Here is a 12,101-nt window from a genome sequence, read left to right as displayed (position 1 = left end):
AATCCTGTGAGAAGAAGAAATTGTAGCGATTAAACAAAGAGCTCATGAATAAAGCGAAATGTTTTAAGGGAATTTCGCGCATGCATTTCATGTTGAACGGAAAAAAAATCGAACGAATTACCAAACAGGAAGCGTACGAAAGTTTTCCCAAGAACGTTCATTCCGACTCGAATCATGCAATATCCATGATTCTGATTTGCACTTTGTGATGATTCCGTGCATCAGTTCAAACTCTTTTGTGACTCTTTACAAAGATATTAACAATTTTCATATTTTCAACTGCATGTTGATGAGGAATGAAAGTATGATATGACACTGATTTTCAAGGATTACAGTTTTGGTAATTGCTACAAGAAGAAAATGATAATAATAATAGTAATTGCCCTCGATATATGTTTCAATATACAGAGTGCATAGTAAAGTCCATTTATCCTGGAATAACTCGTGAACCGTTGATCATAAGTGCATACTTGCGATTGAAAATATATATACAACAGTATATGTATCAAAATGACGCATAGAGCTCAGATAAGTCATTCATGTTGCAAGGGGTTGTATAGTTATTAAAATAGAAAAAAAACTTTTTATTTGCCTCACCGTCCTAAAAAGTCCAATTAGAAAAAATTATTGCCCTAACGAGAAAAAAAAAATTTTTTTTTCATGTTCCAAAATGCGATGATTTGCTGAGTAATTTTTATCCGAAAATCGCGGGAAATGAAATAAATTACCTCACAAACTAACGGGCAAGCTCACTGGACTCTTCGTATGCTGTTCTTATTATGATAGAGAGGTAACCCCCTATTTCAAGAAAAAGTGAAGAAAACGTCCGATTAATCTTAAAAAATTGAGAGAGAGAGAGAGAGAGTTAATATATAGGACCAACTTGGCCCGACTTTTCAAAACTTTTGAAATACTACATGTTGTACTTTAATGTCACATTGTTTTTTACTCATTCCCCAGCATAGGCTTCAGTATTGTCGTATTCATGTTGGTTACCGAATAAGCGAGATGTCACGGGTGTGATCCTTGGTTGCATATATTCCCCCCACACAATATTTCTATTTTGTATATTTTCATCAAATCCACTGGAACGAGTGAACTCAACCCAATAAAACCCATCCGCAAGTTATCAAAGCCATTTGCTCACCAATAAGGTGTTAAGCGAGATGACTCGCTCCGATGGATATTTTGTATTTCGCAATAAAATTCTAATTTCGTTTTTTTTGTATCCTGACAAGTAAGGTATCCTAATATGACAAATGTAAGGCAACAGATGAGATGGCATGCCCCCACCCCCCTCCAATTGCGTTTAAAACACACCTCCATCCTAATATCCGTCTTAACGAAACCCAGAAACTTTCCTCCAACTCCCAACCCCATCTCGTATGAAATCACTACAAAATTTGTTAATCGCGACAGCACCCAATTCTCCGGGCAAAAGATGCTGTAAAAATTTTGTATATTTTTTTGACACAAAATTAAGTGTTCCGGGCTCTGCCACGAAGCTGGACTGGAAGAGATCTCGGCAACGGGATAAGTCCAGTGGCAAAGTTCTGGCGTTCATTCAGCATAAACACTATTGAAATAATCTTAAGTTTTTCTTAAAAAAAAAACTGTTTCTTTTCGTGGCCACTCATTTTGAAACAGAAGAAATATAAAACATTCCTAACACGCAGCACTGGCGTACCACAGATTTTATTGCTTTCCACGTACCGCGTTGTTTAAAATATGTGTCCACAAGTCATAGGAGAACAATCCTTCTTCCCCAAAAATTCATTCAAGTTAATTCTCTGAAACCGATTTTACACGATCATTTTCGGAACGTTCTCTACACTTATGACGAATTTCAGAAACTTGAATTCGTTATAACGGATTTTTCATTTCGTAATAACGGAATTCACAATATATTGTTTCTATGCAAACTCATTTAAAGGATTAGAAAAGTTTATACGTTGCAAAAAAACACACGAGATTTTCGCTGTAAAGGTATTCGTTGATCCGGGATTCGACTGTGTTACGATTTTTTTTAAGATACTGTATAATCAACGGATTTATTATACGCAGAAAAATATTGTAAGCACTACAGCCGTAATTTAAAAATGTGGATTTGAATATATCTACATTATATTGCATTTAAGTGTAGATAAAATCTTGAAATTCATTAATAACGTGCGCAGAGTAGTCGTTTTGTGGCAGCAACAGTGAGAGAAAATGGAATTCATTAAAATACGATAGTGGAAACTCCCACGCAAAAAAGTGAGTTTTTCTTTTTTCTGTGTGAGTTTTATCGAAGTAATCAAATATATATATATTTTTTTTTTCATTCCGAGATAAGTTGGAAACTTATGAATCCGATAAATGATGGTCTTTTCCTCTTTTTTTTTATCGCTATATTTCAGAAATGAAGAAATTAATTACCGAATTTTTCATCTCTCCGAAAGAAGTTAATGATTTTTCTCCTCTCATTTGAGTGAGTGAAAAAATTTCAAATACAACTTTTCCCATCTCATTTCAGTTGTTTTTCTTCTCCATACGGGGACATTAAAAGTGAAAGAATCTGGAATATGGAAAAGAAACAACAAAGGGTTGATGATCATTAAAAATCGTTCATTCTAGAGAAAAAATTGATCTTTCAAAGTTTTCACATACACACAAAAAAATAATAATAATAATTTATATAAATAGCGATGGTGAAAACGTCTGATCGGTGAAAAAAAAACAAATTATGTGACGGTTTTAAATAGTGTAGGAATCTCGCATTTTTGAAATGGTTGTTATACCCAAAAACGTGTCAACAGCCATAAGGCCTAAGGTGTTATCAATCTTTCGAAGAGTGCGTGTCACTTTAATGGTTTGAAAACATGTATCGAGGGCCACATACCTGATCTGTAAACGTGCAGCGGGACACGTAATTGATCTGGAAATTACCGCGGGCCACTTAAGCGATGCGGAACTGAACTGTGGATCACTTTAGTGATCCGCGAATGTGCTGCGAAACACTTAAGTGATCTTGAAGTGTGACGCTGGCCACTTAGTTGAAGTAAGAATGTGCCGCTTAGTTCATTCTTACAAAATTAGGTGTGAAGTAGCGTTCCACATTTGGTCCGCAGTACATGAGTTACTGCTACAACGTTATAATTATTCATTCATTACACTTCGTGCTCTATGAGTTGAGGAAAAAACTCATAGTTTAAGAAATTTATTGCAGATGGCAGCACTACGCATAACAAGCATTACACGGAAACAAACTTCACAGAAAGCTCACTATACATACATCCACATTCCAACATGTACCAATTCATTAGAGGTTCCGCAGAGGAATATGACGAGGTGCATGTCTGGTTTAGTAGTAGTAGTAGTAATAGTACATGCGTTGATCACGTATGCGCAATTTATTTGTCATGGGTGAGTAGTTGGTTTAGTTCAATTTAGTTAGTAGTCGATTTTTTATTGTTATCATTAGGGCTAGGATTTTTATGCTCCAAAGAAAAAAACACTATAAAATATGGAGTCATGCTCATAAAAAACTAAATATGCCCTATAAAACGAATATGTCCTAAAACATTATTCTCTTCTATCTCAAATAGCATTAGTTTCAGCAAAACAATATGATAATCAGAAGTGTAGGTGCTGTCTAAACTATTTTGAACCATTACTTATGATATGAACAGAAATTCCTCATTTTACTAGCTATTCTTATCGAGCCAAAATTTCATTCAAAAATTTCCCTTTTGAGCAGTTTTCCTACAAATTCAAAATTTATGTGCTGCCGCCTACAGATTGAAAAAACTGACAAGTAGTGTATTTAGCTTTAAAAAAGCACAAAAATGGAAAAAATGAATTAATAAAATAAATAAATATAAAAAGTTGTTTTTATTTTATAAAATCGCAAAAAATTTCCCACAAACACTAAAAAAATTTCTTCCGTAGACAAATTTTTAGCTATTTTTCTTCAAGAATTACTACCAGCAATTACATGATTAGTCAAGCTCATACATTATGCTGACTTTATCGATTACCTCTATTGAATAGAGTAGTATTTTGACGAGGACATGCCTGAACTTTGTGTATTGTAACATTCTGATGGCAGCATTTACCGGACCGTTTGTGTTTCTTTTCTTTCTATTATGGTGATGCTAGTGCTGGTGGATGTGTCTGGTTGTTATTTCGGAAACATACAGTCATGACTCCTTTCTTTTTTTAGTTATTTAATAGAAGAGAGAGAGACTTTTAGGACATGTTCGGTCGACAGTTGGAGCCAGACTGAACTCCAATACAAGAATACACTAGATAATGCCTAGCTAGTAAGTGGCATAAAAAATATAATAAAAATATAAAAATTGTACAAGACAAGTAGCGCCACAGTACTCCCCCACGAGTCTGAAGGACGGCATATGGCACAATGTACAAAATATGATAATATAGTTACGACGATTTGACAATATAGTTGCGGCAACTAATATGGCATTGACATGTGCAAAAAAAAAAAATTTTGTTCGAAAAATTCAAAAAATACGCAATACGAAAATGTTTTCAAAAAGTAATGAAATATTCATATGCACAAATTAATAGTCGAGCAAAAAATAAATAACAAATGATAAAAAATTAGTAAATGTATGTATATGCAAAAACGATTACTAGAATAGATGATAGACATATATAATATACATATAAGAACATTGAAAAATGAAAATTTTTTGCAAAACATAATACCAATTTTCAAAAAATGTTGCAAAAAACAAAAATAATGTTATTCATTTGAAAAAATATGCAAATAAGAATAATATCAAGGAATTCTTATACGAACCGTACGCCCTGATCGAGTTACATAAGGCTGTTTCGGTTCAGTGAACGATGATTGCTCATTAAAAGTGCAATCAAGCAAAAATGCTGGTTTCAATCTGTCTATTGAGATTTTCGCTAGTTTGCCTTTCATGTTCACTGTATATACTTTTGGAGATCGTTCAATCACTTCATATGGCCCCAAATATGGTTGTTGAAGGGGCTTTCGTACAGTGTCCAGCCGCACGAACACATGGGAAGAAACAGCAAGTTCTTTATGAACGAAAACGTTGTGAGTTCCATGCCTTGAAGTTTGGATCGGACGTAAAGTGTTTATGTGATCTCGTAGAGCACGTAGAAATTCCGGCTGTGTTGGCTGAGGGTCGGAACTACGGAAGAATTCACCAGGTAGGCGCAATGGTGAACCGTAAACCATCTCAGCAGCAGAAGTGTTGATGTCCGGTTTGATGCTGGCTCGGATGGACAGAAGTATAGTAGGTAACACTTCAGTCCAACGTTCCGTGGCATGGCAGCGTATGGCGCCTTTGAGCTGCCGGTGGAATCTTTCAACGATGCCATTGGAGGACGGATGATACGCTGTCGTGCGTGTTTTCTGAGTTCCAAGAAAACGAACGAATGCGTGAAACAAATCACTTTCGAATTGTCTCCCTTGATCGGTGGTAACCGATTCCGGAACTCCGAATCTGCTAATCCAGCCAGAGTAGAATGTCTCTGCGACAGTTTCTGCTTTTTGGTTTTCCATCGGGAAAGCCTCTACCCACCTGGTGTATCGATCCACACAGGTAAGGCAGTAGGTAAAACCCCGAGAAGGAGGAAGAGGACCAACAATGTCGATGTTAATGTGTGAGAATCTGCATTGGGGCAAAGGGTATGCACCGATGGAAGATCGAGTGTGGCGATGCACTTTTGAGCGTTGGCACTCGATGCACGCCCTGGTCCATCGTGTGACATCCTTGCGTATTGAACTCCACACAAATCGTTGACGAATAAGGTCTACAGTTGATTTAACGCCTGGATGGGCGAGGTTATGAAGGACCGTAAACACGTGATATCGGTGTTTTTCTGGTACGTAGGGACGGATAATTCCAGTGGATAAATCACAAAAAAGTTCTGTACCCTGAGGACCGAATTTGATAGGTTTTATATCGAGCACCCCACCTGGTTGTCGGAGGGCTGTTAATTCAGCGTCTGTACTCTGTGAAGTAGCAATAGCTGCGTAATCAATCGAGTCAGGTAAATTAATTTCGGATAATCTGGAAAAAGCATCCGCTACAACATTTCGCTCACCCTGAATGTAACGAATGTCCGTAGAAAATTGTGATATATACTCTAAATGACGTCGTTGTCTGGGAGAGCTGTTATCATTAACTTTGTGAAAAACATAAGTTAGAGGCCTATGATCACTGTAGATCGTAAATGGTCTGCCTTCTAACATGTGTCTGAAATGTTTAATAGAACTATAAACCGCAAGCAACTCGCGATCATAAGTACTATAGTTCTTTTCAGTTGTCGTTAACTTTCGAGAAAAAAATGAGAGTGGTTCGACAACACCATCGGAAGTTTGTTGTAAAACAGCTCCGAGAGCGAAATCTGATGCGTCGACTGTCAACGAAAGATGAGCATCATGTTTAGGATGAGCCAAAAGCGTTGCATTGGTAATAGCATGTTTACACGTTTCGAAAGCAGCAATAGTTTCCCCCGACCAGGCGATGAGAGATTTATCTTTTTTCTTCTTTCCTTTGCACAAATCGTGTAAGGGAGCCTGGTTAGATGCTGCGTTTTTTAAGAAACGGTGGTAAAAGTTGAGAATTGCTAGAAATCTTCGAAGTTCATCAACCGTTTTTGGTTGCGGATAATTACGAAGAATGTCGACTTTTTCTGGCAAAGGAGAAATGCCGTTGCTGTTAACCAAAAATCCTAAGAACACTATCTCAGATTTCCCAAATATGCATTTATCAGGATTAAGAATTATACCAAAACTGTTTAAACGTTCAAAAACTAATTCTAGATCTCTAAGATGTTCTTCTTCTGTTGCTGATGCAACTAGTACGTCATCTAAATATGCATAACAGTTCAAGTCTCTTAAGACAATATCTATGAACCGTTGAAATGATTGTGCCGCATTAGACAATCCAAAACACATATATAAGTACTCATAAAGTCCGAATGGGGTAATAATGGCAGTTTTTTCAACAGACTCGGGATCTAAAGGTATCTGATGATAAGCCTTAACCAAGTCCAATTTAGAAAAAATGTTTTTTCCCTGCAGACCGTAACTGAAATCATGAACATGTGGTATAGGATATCTGTCTGGACACGTTATAGAATTAAGTTTTCTGTAATCCCCACATAAACGGTATTCTCCATTACGTTTAGGAACAATGTGTATCGGGCTTGCCCATGGACTTTTTGAAGGTCTCAGTATGCCCTGATCCATTAGTGTTTGAACTTCACGCTTTGCAATAGCAAGTTTCTCTGGAGAAAGTCTGCGGGCTTTGGTAAAGACAGGAGAACCTTTAGTAGTAATGCAATGTGTAACGCAGTGTTTTTTAGAAGTAGCCCCAAGCATAGAAGGATTCGTTAGATTAGGAAATTTAGATAAAATTTTCAAGTAGGGCGAATCTCCACTAATGGTCTTTAAGCCTAATGTAGGGCAACTGGCATTGCTACATTTGATTGAAAGTGATGTCAAACTGTCAATCAAACGAGACTTTTTTACGTCAACTAATAGACCATAATGTTCTAAGAAATCAGCACCTAATATCGGGCGATTAACATCAGCTATAACGAAGGACCATCTAAATAGTCTGCGTAACCCTAAATCCACTGATAAAGATTTGCAACCATACGTAGAAATTTTAGTATCATTAGCTGCGTATAGCGAAAAGTTTGTATCTGCTGCTTTATGTACCTGTGTATCTCGTGGGAAAACCGAAATGCTAGCGCCTGTGTCCACTAAAAAACCAGTACCGGATTTTCGATCATGAACAAAAAGGCGAACTAAACGCCGGCCATCACCTGCTGTCGCCAAAACAGATGGGCCAGTTAGTTTTCCGACCAATCACAGGGTTTAATGCATTTTGATGCTTTTCGACCGAATTTGAAATGGTACCAACAATAAGGTTTACGTTTGGGTGTACCATCACCACTAGACCTCTCTCTAGACTGAGAATTTGAACGAACTCTTCCCTTTTTGTTAAAATTTTTCTCTCTATAGCGGGATAAGCGGTCAACAGCAACGGTCAAAGTCAAAATTTGACTTTGAAGTGATTGCAAGCTGATGGTTTCATTACGGCTGACCTCAGAAATAGTCGGTGTGTGCCCAGTGACTTCGGTAATTTTATCTGCCATTTCTGCTAAATCCGGCAATGTATCCTTACTAACAGAAAGTATCTGCTGTGTATGGATAGGCAAACGTTGTAACCAAAGGGTTTTAAGCACTTCATCTGAAATTTTCTTGCCAGCTAATGTATGCATCTCATGAAACAACTGAGAAGGTCGCTTATCCCCAAGAGTGAGCTCTTGGAGTAGAACTCGTAAGCGGGAAGTTTCCGACAGTGAAAACTGTTGACAAATGCGTGTTTTTAACTGGTTGTAAGAATCGTCTGTAACAGGAGCTATGATCAAATCGCTAACATATGATAACACTTCGACATCGAGAGCTGTCACAACACAGTGAAATTGCGTTTTAGGATCAGTAATTCCGGCAATTTTAAAGTTCGATTCAATCTGAAGAAACCAAAGATCGACATCGGATTTCCAAATCGAAGGCGCGCGTAAAGAAACACGCGAAAGTTCTAATTCAGAAGACATACCTGTTTCTTCGGTAGCGTTCGACATATCCAAAAAAAAGTTCAGCACAATCCAGGAAGAGAACTGAGGAGATGCCCCCTCAATCAGTCAGCAAACGCACCACACACAGGGAAAAAAAGAAGAAAGGCAGCAAGTATCATATTACGAAGCGAGAAAGAGTACTTGTTTTCGTCTGCTTTCGAGTTCGTGGCTGTCAAACATCTGCTTTACGTGGGTCACCAATTCTGTGGTGATGCTAGTGCTGGTGGATGTGTCTGGTTGTTATTTCGGAAACATACAGTCATGACTCCTTTCTTTTTTTAGTTATTTAATAGAAGAGAGAGAGACTTTTAGGACATGTTCGGTCGACAGTTGGAGCCAGACTGAACTCCAATACAAGAATACACTAGATAATGCCTAGCTAGTAAGTGGCATAAAAAATATAATAAAAATATAAAAATTGTACAAGACAAGTAGCGCCACACTATTAACTTACAAGCACTTCTCATCTGCACAAACTTGTCTATAACCCCCTTCATAGCCAGCAATGGCAGTGCGAAAGTCGCTATGCAGCGACGAGAAAAATTAAATTTTGTCTGCCTGTAAATGTTCATTCTATAGCTACACACAAGTGTCGTTGAAGGGCTAGTATTTTTACCCTCTAAGCAATCAATGCTGAGTGGTTGGACACCTGAATTTCAGGAAATTTTACCGCAGAAACGACGTTCCATTTTTAGTTTATAAAAATCCTAGTCCTAAGAGCTCTCGTCAGAGACGGGAACAGTAAAAACCAGTCTGAAGTGAGTGGGATTGGAATAGCGAGGAAAAAATTTACTTTTTAATCGAAAATCATGAAATATACAAAATATGCTCATGCAAAAAAAGGAAAAAAAATATGCGGAGACGGTTAATATGTTTACATTGGATGAACGCAGGTGTCGAGGAGATATGATCGAAGTGTTCAAAATTTTCAATGGCATGGATAGGATGGACCATGAACTTTTAGTACACCGCCAATCGACTGCTTATACAAGGGGACACCAGTATCGATTGGTGAGGGACAATGCAAGGTTATGGTGTCGCAGGGAATTTTTCTCTAATAGCGTTGTTATTAAATGGAGCAGCTTACCCCCGGAGGTAGTAAATTGTAACACAATTGACACGTTTAAAAAGAAATACGATAAACATGTTGGTGTAAATCGAGAAGCTATCCATTCTTAGAATAAGACAACCATAAGTATTCTTTATGGGCATTGTATAATGTTTCGTCATGCATATATATTGCTGGTAATTGCATTTTTAATTGGGTTGATGTGTTTTTGAAATATATGACATCCATATTTTTATGGGCATCTTTTTATCAGCCAACTCGGTGGGGATTTTGCCTGTTGTGGCGTTGTATTTGTATTTGACGGAAATCCCAGGCCTAGTTATCATATACCATGTTCACAAAATCCTTATCCAAGCCTCTTTTTCATGGATCATTAGTCGTAGATGGAACCTTCCAAATGCAAAAACATTTCAAAAGAAGTAAGTATTTGTATTTATGTTATGGAACTTTTACATAAGCAAATCATTCTTTCAAATAAATAGACTTATTTTCTCGCAGTCTTATAATAATATTTGGAAAAAAAGAAGTTATTACCTTCTCAGTTATATTATAAACTCGTCATAAACAGCAACGCACCCACACAACGGTAAAATTATTCAATCGCTACACTTCTCTTATAGTTATAAAAATTGATGGCAGATGACAGCACTAAACATAACAGACATTAAACAGAAAAAACGTTTATGTTAGGTTCACAACACATACATGCGGAGCTTTCAGCAACGCCCAGGACTTCGATCACCTGCTAAAATGTCTTTATTGAGGCAGAACGGCGCGTCATGATCTGGTTAGAAAAAGGATTGTTATGGCAAACAAAACAAATTTCATCATTGTACAACAAAAGAGTGTTCAAGATTTTTTAATTCCAAGTTTACCTTTAATTTCACTTGTTTGTTGTTTACTAATAGGTGGAATTCTAATATAGGTATTTCGTGTATCAAAATTGACGAATGAAATGTATTAGTACGTCTTTGAAAACAAGTGATTTTTCAAACTGTAGTGATAATATTTTCGTCTTATTAGTGGGATATTAGATCAATCAATCTTATTAAAGCTATATTGTTAAGCATATTGTTTTTATTGTTATTTTGTTAACAAGAGCATATTGTTTTTCTTTTTCTTCGTTGGAAATACGAACGTAACTGAGTGCTGTAAGCATATTTTTAACTGAAATAGACAAATATATGTATTTATAATGTTTTATATATTACAGTGAAAACTGTCTAAGGCCGGTAATACACTATAAAAGATTGATAAAATCCTTTTTATAAAACTTGAAAAATCTAACCAATAAGATCGTCGGTTGCATTTTCTAGAATGTAACCAATAATCTTATCGGTTGGATTTTTCAAGTTTTATAAAAGTTCATTTATAAAACTTTAAAAATGCAACCAATAGGCCGATCAGTTACATTCGCTCGAATGTAACAGATGTGCTTATCGGTTAGATATTAAGAGTTTCATAAAAGAATTTTTATCAAACTTTTGCCATAATAACAGCCTAGGGCAGGCTCTGTATGAGACGTTTCTGTTTGGATAAGCGTCTGATAAAATTCCGATTGGATTTCTGATTGGATACGTTGCCATAATTTCCATAAATCACGCCATTGCGAAGGCGTTAGACGTATAAAGGCAGACTTGCAAAGCAGTTTTATTCAGGGTCGAAAGAACGATTTTACAGAAGCTCTAAAATCTCTGATAATGAATCTCCACAAAGATGGCAGATGATCGTCTAGAAAGCGTAGTGATCTCAAATAAGTGTGAGTAAACTTTTAAGACATTAAGCAATTTTCAGAGAAAACGCGCAAATTGTGGCCGTAAGCCAATTACTACTGCGATGCAGGAACGACTCTTAAAAAACCATCGTGAGATTTCACCGCTTCCGTAACGTCAGGTTCATGCATAAAAAGTGCAAGGGACTTGACGTCAATGCATCGTCCCTCACCGCGCTAAGACGACTCAGTCATTATGTATGTAAATGCCGTGTGCCCCAGAGGAAGCCGCTCACGCAAACAAATGAATACTATAGTACGACGGTCCAAACAAAGACAATCATTGGGTGACCAGGGCTGGAATAGCGTTTTTTTTAGTGATGAATCATCATTTTGTGTGTCCCACGGTGATCAAGGTATCTGTGTTTGGCGTCTCAACCATGTAGCATTCACTAAGCAGTGCATGAAGCTGTTAGTGGAATTTGCGACTTCCGTTATCATATGGGATTGTATGAGGGCACAGGGAGGCTTTGTATTTTCACCAGAAGAGTAAATTCCATTGTGTATCGATAAATTCTAGAATATTGCTTGATACCATCGGCTGAAGATTTACAAGCTGCTGATTTCATCTTCCAACAAGACTGTGCCGTTTTCTCACACTTCGGAATCGACCACTGCTCTGCT

Source organism: Pholcus phalangioides, unplaced genomic scaffold (assembly GCF_987345545.1).
Source record: "Pholcus phalangioides strain wild (caught in Gottingen) unplaced genomic scaffold, Ppha-v1.0 ptg000008l_1, whole genome shotgun sequence".
Classification (NCBI taxonomy): Eukaryota; Metazoa; Arthropoda; class Arachnida; order Araneae; family Pholcidae; genus Pholcus; species Pholcus phalangioides.
This window is presented reverse-complemented; position numbering follows the sequence as displayed.